Source organism: Miscanthus floridulus, chromosome 1 (assembly GCF_019320115.1).
Source record: "Miscanthus floridulus cultivar M001 chromosome 1, ASM1932011v1, whole genome shotgun sequence".
Taxonomy (NCBI): Eukaryota; Viridiplantae; Streptophyta; class Magnoliopsida; order Poales; family Poaceae; genus Miscanthus; species Miscanthus floridulus.
The window spans coordinates 179,516,519-179,526,176 of NC_089580.1; the positions used below are offsets into that span (position 1 = coordinate 179,516,519).

Here is a 9,658-nt window from a genome sequence, read left to right on the forward strand (position 1 = left end):
TCTAAGATTTCAAGTGCACTTGTGGTAAACCAAGGTAGTACCACTTTCTATGTTCTCATTTGGTGGCAGCAGCTAGGCATCGAAACTATAATATCGAGAGAAGGATACCTCACGAGTTCAGTGTCGACACGCTTGTGCACACATGAAGCCCCCACTTCGTGCCTTTTCGGGACCCTAGAGAGTGGCCTCCATATGATGGGCCAAAGTACATTGTGGATCCAGCTTACCGTCGGAACAAGTGTGGATCAAGACAGAGGACGAGGCATAGGATAGTTATGGATCAGATACTCAGAAGAACGAGGCATGGGAGAGGAACTCCATTTGTTACTGACCCTAAGCAGTACGAGTGCGGCAAGTGCGGTAGACTTGGCCACAATTCACGAAGTTGCCATTGGCAGATTAGTGAGGTGCGACTATTGATTCATTTTATTATTTTATATTTGTCGTCTTCATTTAATTAATTATGCAGGTCTCTTTTTGTGCTTGTATTGATGTCAATTACTTATACATTTGTAAGTTCATGTTTCATTGTATATTGAAATTCTAATTCATTCACTTTTTTTGTAGGATGGAGCAATTCCACCTGCTCGACCCAACATACGAGGCGACCCACCGAGGACGTCTCATAGCGCTGGGGCAGGTAATAATCTATAAGTTTTGTTCAAAATTTGGTGAACGTACATGTGTTCGTGAAGTAACAGGAGACTATGTTTTATTCGATGCAGGACCTTCTGCTCCTTCGTCCTAGAACCCACAGTGGGTTCTTGGACATGTGTTATGATGACAGGTACACTCCTTTTCTGCAAAGAGCTGGCCTAGATGTCATCTCTTTTCAAGTTTCTTCAATATGTTTCTCTTGTATATAACTTACATGACATACTTATTATAGTCTTCCTTGGCTGAAGAAAACTGTGGGTTCAGTAGGTGGGTCGATCCTCAACCTATTTATCCGCATGTGGAGTACATCTACTACCTACAGGACTGTTTCTTCGATCTAGAAAGGGAAGTAAGCATCGGTTACAAGGACGATGGATAGGACGACAACAACAATGGTGCCGATTCACAATAGGCACTCTGCAATGATCCATATTGCACCTGCCCTAACCACAACGACAAGGGGCCTCTCCCGTCACCTCTGCCACCACCACCAACAACAATGGGAGGCTACTATGGAGAAGGTGCAACACAATTTGCTATGTGGGCACACTACTAGGATGACTTTATCTTTTTCACATACCACATCTATGCGTTTGTTGTTTGGTTTAATTACATAAGGCATGTTAGGTTTAGTCGAAGGAAACTTTGTATCTAGGTTCGGTACATGTAGTCACATGCCATTTCATGTGTTTTGTGTGTTGATTTATATAATGCCGTGCGTCGTTAGTTTTTTTTGTAGCAAGTATTTACATTTCAATACGTCTGTATCATTAAGCGGAATATTAAGACCATAAATAATAAAAACAACCACATAATGAAAAGTTCAACACTATGCCACATTAAACAACATATTAATACTAGAAGTACGTGCCAACAGTAGACATAGGGGCAAATGCACTTTCAAATCCTCAGTCTGAAATGTACTAAGTAAGCAACTCATCATCCAAGTACCAATCCTCTACCACAACCCTATTGCTGTGGCTAGGCTCACCTGTGTTGCTCTGACCTACCTGTCGCCTATAGTCAGAGGCCTCCACTTCATCTGCGGCCACTGCGGCCTGAGTGAAGAACACGTCATCATCCTCCTCCGCCTGTAAGCCCGCCTCTGCTAGAGCGATGAGCTCACTCAGTCTGCCAGTATCATCCTCAGCCTCCTTTGTCTGCATGCCCATCTCTGCTAGAGCGATGAGCTCGCTCAGTCTACTAGTGTCATCCTTAGCCTCCCATGTCTGTATGCCCGCCTCTGCTAGAGCAATGAGCTCACTCAGTCTGCCAGTGTTGTCCTCATCCTCGTCCCCTTCATTAGACAACACAATCAGTGATTGAACGGTGCGACTAGCTCGTGATCTATGCTCATCTAACTTCTTCTCCTCATACCTTGCATGAGCCACCTCTGTGGCATGTTCCTCGCTGCAACCAATCCCTTCATGTATAAAATACAATCAGTTAGCAACACGATTATATTAGTTTTAAAATTAGGCAATAAAAAAAGGCTTTTAAGCACTCACTGGCATATAATGTAGCAACATGCTCATTCAAGACCTGCATCTGTAATCTTTTCTCCTCCCTTGCCTCATTCCTTGCCCTCTCCTCCTCTAACGCCATCCGCCTCTCTAATCCCCATTTGTTAAGCCCAACATCGATCGGGTTGCAAATACCGCGCTGTCTAGCAAACTCACGCATCTTTTCTTTGTGATATTTAACGAATAGGTTGACGTAGTCAGGTCCATATCCCCTCTTTCGTACAATTAGTTGCCTCTTCTTCAGTTCATCCAAGAACTTAGCTTGACCATCATAACATTCCCACCTGCATTTTCTAGTGCCCTGTTCAAAAGAAATGTTATATCATATATGTCTTAGCAAAAGAAACAAAATACGATTCCATGTTTACCATAAAAAATAACAAACCTCATCATACTCAATCATATGGCCACAATAATGGCCTATTCCAAGCTCTGAAGGAACTAGGCCATAGTTGGATTTAACACCACATTCGCACATGACAGGAGGTGCTTTGTACATTACCCTTTCTTTCTTATTTTCCTTAACCCTCCGTGGTTCTTCCAGCCATGGGTTCTTAGGACCATACAACCATTCCTTGAAATAACACTTCACCATTGAAAACACCTAAATAATGAGACATTAGTACATGAACACATATAGCTCAAGATTTGAACGCATACACTTTGCACTTACTTCATGCTTGTTTGGACACACAAACTCCAATGTATTCTCAGGGTTTATCACAGCTCGATCTCCGCAATCGCACAGAGGAGGTTCCTCGAGTCATCTAACTATGGCTAGGTGCTTCTCCTTAGCCGTCATTGGCGGAGGGTTAGGGGGGTGGAACCCACTGCTTGAAGTGCTCACATGGATGTCTCCCTCTAAACCAATCGTCGAAAAGGAGGTACCTAGGATCAAACTTGTCTGCACCATCGATCCAGTGAAAGAAAAAGCACCTCTCATGGTCCTACACAACGAGATTCCAACAAAATATTAGTAGCATACTTACACAAATAAAGAAAAAGGATAGTGGAAGCAATTTCTTATATTAAAACAACTGTATGTGTAGAAGCAACGCGCCGCTGTGCCCGGATGTTTAGATTGAAAAACATGGGCCGGAAAACCATAGTCACAGTTAGGGATAGGGAGGTCAGGAGGGACGGGGGCATCTTTGCTAGATGCGTCGGGGTATAATTCTCGAGGACGACCCATTTTTGCCAAAACTCCTCACAAAACATTTCTTACATCTAACAAAACAGATGTAATTTAACAAACATAAATCAAAACATCACAAATAAATATCAATGAGAACCATAACTATAATACAACTAATTTCGTTCTAAGAAGCGAAAATAGTTAACATTAAACCCTAAATCTAGGGTTTCCCGTTCGATGCACAACAATGAACCCATAATATAACTACATGCGCCTAGGTTTGCTAGCTTTTTTCACACCTTGACATCATCCAACGGTTGTATAATATATATATATTGAGGGATACAATGAAATCGTAAGTGATGACAATTCTTAGGTTGAAAAATCTGACTAATATGTACCGAATCGATGTGAAAAAACTAAGAGGGGAGCGAGGATACCTTGCTCTCAAAGATCTATGGATCAAATCAAGGTTTTCAAGGTCTAATATGTAGATTCGTGAGGTAGGGTGGAGTGGGGAGAGAAAAAACCCGAGAGGGAGGAGAAAGAAGAGGAAGAACGCTCGGGCAGGAAGGTTGGGCCAGGGTTAAATGCTGGAAGCTCGGCGCCAAGATCTACTGGCGCCGAGCTCCCTGCCATGCCATCCTCCGTGCCTAGGAGCTTGGCGCCAGAGACGCTGGCGTCGAGTTAGGCTCCAGCATCAATAGCGCTGAGCTAAGGGTCCATTTTCTGAATTCTTTCTATCAGGGGTCTATTTGTGAGAAACTTTTAAAAAAAGGCTAAATTGTAAAAAATTCGACCACTCTGAAGCGCTACTGTTCAAAATTGAAATTGGGAGTCACGCCTGTTTGTGTGGCTATTTCATTTCACGGTCGTCTTCTTCCCCGCGACGCTCTGGCGCTCTACATTGGCGACAGGCGATTCCATCAGGTGCAAGGTTCGTTCCTTTTGCTTCCTTCGATTCCTTGAAATCTTCGTTGTTAGAGCATGCTCATGTGTTCTGCCTCGTTCTAGAGGTTAGGGTTCGAGTTTATTTCATGGATCTGTTCTCTGCTGTGTTTGGGGATGGATGGAATCAGATTTCCTTTTCTGCCCTAGGGTTCGAGTAGGGATTTGGCATTGATGTGGAGGTCCGATTTGTTTTAGATTTGCTGATTTGGTTGCTGTACTTGTCGTCCTGGTCCGGCCATGTGCTATCTCCTTGGCCGCCTACAACGCACCATGCCAGGTGGGCAGCCCAAGCCACAGGCCCTAAGCTGGTGGTTGCTGCTTCCTGCTGCGATCTTACTCTGTGTTTGTCCAAGAAGAAAGGGTCGGTGCGGTCGGGCCGGGGTGCAAGCAACTAGCTAAGTCGTTGCACTGAATATGGCGTTGGGATCGATATCATGTGTTAGAAATGTGGGAGAGAAGGAGCGGACTGCTTTGACGCTATGGTCTCTTGCACAAAAGCTAAGGCTTTGAGATAGGATTTGAGAAAGGAGTGGGATCTGCTACCTGAAAATGAACTTGTCATATCAAGGCCAGGACCATTCATAATGATAATGGAGTCGACGGGATTCAGAAGAGCGAGCTCAGCTGCTATTTTGTTTATGGAGATGTTGGCATCTATGCAATGATGCAATCTGTGGAAGTGGTACAACTTTAGTCTTGCTAGATATGTTGTTGCTTACTGAAGGTCACCTTTTTACATCAGGCACTGTTGATTATTGCTGCTGTTATATTGGGGCTGTTGCACTGAATATTTGTTCAGATTAGTTTAGAATATTTGTTGATATTAGTCCTGGCACTGTATATTTGCTTTGAATCAATACTTTGCTTGTGAAATGGTTATTCTGTTTGTCCAATAATTAAAAGGCATATGTGTTATTTATCTTTTATTCAGTACTCGAAATTAGTAGTTCACTATACCTGTGCTAATGCTTGTACTACTAGTGTTTTTTCCATTGGCTTTCTCTATGTCTAATTATGCTTCAATTTGATATTTGTGATAGATGGCTAGAAAGAGGTGTCTTGGTTTTGTGAGATATTGAGCTCTGATGATTTAGAAGGCCAGGATGTTGAAGATGTTCAGTGCTCGCAGTTTCTAAGTGTTGATTCTGATCTCTATCGCTCCATCTCTAGCCCTGAAACTAATTATTGCTGTGATGTAAGTGTACTATATTTGTTTCTGATTTTTGTCCTTCTGTATGTTGGTGCACACAACCACAACATGTAGGCTTAAGTTGGTAATACTGAATTGATAGCTTTGACTCAACATGTGTTTTTTCCTACATTGTTGGGCAATAGCCTTGTTTGACTTTATGTGGCATGCCTTTCTGACCTGTAGTAGAATTGTAGGTTCTTTAATCTGGGTGTGAACCTTTTCTCTCTTTTTTTGAATTTAGGCTTATTGTTGAGTGAGAAATGTGACCATTTTCTTTTGTTTCTGCACCTGCCATCCTTTTGACAGATTTCAACAAATGCCCTCTGTATGGACTTAACATGTAAGAACTGCCAGTATAACCTTATATCAATATATGATACACTAGTTCACATGCCTAATGTCAAATATGAAATATCTGTACTACAATTTTTTCTTTTATTTTTGTACATCTTCTTTATGATGGAAGGCATTGTATATCTAGTCCATACTTTTGGTATTATTGACTGTGCCTATCAATGGTGTGTGCACTCATATGCATGGCTATGTTTGTATTACTGGTACTGGATATTATAATGATAAGTGCTAAGCTGTCAATTATGATTACTTGAGTAGAGGGCAGTGTGATCCCTTCGCTTATGTTATTAACCGTTATTGTTATATGTGCTATAATAATACTTTTTTTACTAGACTTTATTCTATTTTTGGGCTTTCTAAAGCTAATCGTTTTTTTTTTCTTTTGAGCCTATCGGTTGTGCTGCTGCACCTTTTAATATTCTTTTTTCTTTTTCACTCTTCTGTTAGTCAGTGAACAATTTATCCTCTATTTTTTTACTGGTGCACCTTTTTCATCTAGATGTTCTTTTCCATTGACACTTTATTTGCATGTATTATTTGTAGGGGGCTCTAACTCCTCAGTAGACTTTACTGGTAGGGATATGATCTGAATGCAACTGGGACACCCAAGCCCGATATACAAATGATTAAAGGGTAAGTTCCTATCTATGCAAAAGAATACCTTTTGCTTAGGCCAACACTTATATATATTACTAGCATTAAGTTTATATCCTAGTATGCACTGTAAATTTTTATACTTGGTGATGTAATTTGAGTATATCTTGTTAATGTGGTATATATATGTCTCTAGGATCTGCAATCCTTTACCTAGGAGTTTGAGCAAATGGATTAAGGCAGTTTCAGGTACTGCAAATGTCAAGTTTGTTGATTCAGTTTTTTTAGTATGCTGATTTAGTACATTTTTCTTGCCGAGTTCATATGAAGTTGTATGGGTTTGGCTTCATCTTTATACAGCTTCTAGTTATGAAGTTTTAGGAGTATAGAACTGATTATGAATATTTTAGACTGCCAATATTCTGCTCCCGGATTTGCTTTGACTTGCAATTTTATCATGTTGTCATTTAACTTACCATGGTGCTGCCATTGACACCTTTTAAAATGAATTGTTTGAAGATGGCTACCACCTGAGTAGACTCTTTTTGTCAGGGACATGCTGTCAATGCTACTGAGGGATGCCATGTCCGATACAAATGATGAAACAGTATGTTCCTCTCTATTCAAAAGAATTCCTTTTGCATGTGTCGACAATTATATACAATTACAAGTAGTTTTATATTGAGTTAAATGCACCAAAGATCCATTAACTTGTGAGGAGGTTTCAGTTAGGTCCATCAACTTTTAAAGTGGTTTTTTAGGTCCATAAACTTTGTACGCTGTATCACTTAGGTCCATAACTCTCCTTGTTGGCTTCTCATGTTGATGTGGCATGATGACTAGGCTCAATGCAACAGTGATTACCCTCCGTATGCAACTCTCATGTCCATGAGGTTCCTGACCCTGGACCAGTCGATGCCCAGGCCGTTGAGGTAGGACCCATCAATGACGCGCCACCAGTGGTCGTAGTCCACCGTGAAGCCCTCCGGTGCTGGTTTCCCGTACACCCCGGCCTACGAGCCGTTGAGCCAGTATGGCAGCGTCCACACCCGCCGCGGCCACTCTGAGGGCCACTCTCGTAAAAGGCCACCCCGACAGCTGGCTCTGTTTGATCGGTTCATGGCCATGGCCATGGCATGGCATCGCGGCGAGTGGTCGGAACTTTACGTGCCTTTCTAGATCTCGACATCCTCCGTCAGCTTCTAGTACACCGGCGTGGCGGACCAGACGAAGAAACCATCGGGGCGTAGGACATGGTTCCGCTCTAGAAGGAGAGCACCACCTGCATGGGGACACGACAATCTCAGCATCGTCAGTAAGGGATCTCGGACAAGGAGGACACACAGTGGAATGGGGGCAGCGGCATGGCGCACCATTGGCATGCCATGGGATGCGGCACCACGCGCAGTGGACAAGGTCGAATGACTTGCTGGGGAAAGGCAAGCATTTGGATCCCATGACGGCGGAGATGGCTGGGATCCCGTGCTCGAGCACCATCTGCACATGCGCCTCGTGCTCGTCCTTGGGCGCGAACGACATGGTCACCACGTCATGCTTGAATAGGTAGCCATCGAAGCTGGCTACGCGACAATCGACATCGAGCACCACCCGTGTTTGCTTCCCCCACGCGATGGCGCGGATGGACTGGCCAGACAACATAGAATAACCTCCTTACTCTACATACACTTTCTACCGGAGCGATAGAAACAAACAAACAAACCATGGCCTGGTCATTGGCCATTGGTGATGCATGGTACCTGCTGTAGGAAGTCGATGTAGTGCAGCGCGCCATGGATGAACTGCGTGCCGCCACCGAGGAAGGTCAGGTACTGTCTGCTCACCTTTACCCAGTTTTGGTGGCCCTTCACCTCCACCAGCTTTGTGTGTGGGACATTGTTGTACCATACCTGCACGTACGTCATCGCCGGCACGATGAACGACCATGAGTCAGCAATGCATTGCCGCATGGAGATTCAGAGACGCGGACGGACATACCCTGTCTTGGCTCTTGGGCCACTCGATGGGGTGGCGGTAGTCGGTGGGGAGCACAACGAGGCACGTCGGGCCCTCATCGGGGTAGTGCCGCTCCCGGTGCTCGTACCACCGGAAGTTCTCCGGTCGTAGCTTCTTGATGGCCTTCTTGTTGTCTAGGCACGGGATGTAGTCGGCACTGGCCTTCATGTTACACACCTACCACTCTTGCTCCTCGCCACCGCTGTTCTCTACGCCATTGTCGTCGTTCTTGCTGCCCTCCTCGCGGCGGTCCATTTCCCGGTGTGACTCGTCAGCCTACGTCGCCCATGCCTTCTGCTCCTCTGTGCGGTCTTCGATGATGAGCAAGTCCTCGATGTCAAGGCCATCGTCCTGACTGGCATTTCTGTCCGTGCCCCCCATGTACTCCGACTCCGACATGACCGGCTTGTCGCCATCGCTGCCGTCGGCATCGCCAAAGATCGACGACGAACGAGTGCTACGATGCCAAGAAGCGACAGCAGCCACTGATGTGCGCCGCCGTCGACGACGCAAACACGGCATGGTACATCCGACTCAACTCGTGCATGTACCACGTGCCGATGGGCCTGTCAGAGCGTGGCGTGTGGTGGCCCTCGGAGTGGCCGCGACGGGTGCGAACGCTGCCGTACTGGCTCAATGGCTCACAGGCCGAGGTGTACGAGAAGCCGGTGCCGGAGGACTTCACGGTGGACTACGACCACTAGTGGCACGTCGTTGACGGGTCCAACCTCAACGGCCTAGGCATCGACTGGTCCAGGGTCAGGAACCTCATGGACATGGGAGCTACATATGGAGGGTAATCACTGTTGCATTATGCCTAGTCATCATGCCACATCAGCATGAGAAGCCAACGTGGAGAGGTATGGACCTAAGTGATACGGCGTACAAAGTTTATGGACCAAAAAAACCACTTTGAAAGTTGATGGACCTAACTGAAACCTCCTCATAAGTTAATGGATCTCTGGTGCATTTAACTCTTTTATATTCTAGGATGGAATGTAAACTTTTCTCATTGTAGATGTAATAGTAGTGTAATGTTAGTATAAAGTTTGCATTCTAAGTCATTTGCTCTTGCTAGCACAAAGCATATGAACGTGCACTATTTGAATCATGTTTATAGGACCTATTCTATTTTTGTATGGAATGTGCCATATATGTCTCTGGTATCTGTAATCCATAAAAAACAATTTGTAAAATATGTTTTTTTTCTGAACAATGTGGCATATATGTCTCTGAGAT

General features: G+C 44.4%; 1 pseudogene; it reads right to left on the reverse strand.

The window, feature by feature from the left end:
* Positions 1-7,266: 7,266 nt before the first annotated feature.
* LOC136467702 (probable methyltransferase PMT27) lies at positions 7,267-8,941 on the reverse strand (annotated as a pseudogene).
* Positions 8,942-9,658: the final 717 nt, after the last annotated feature.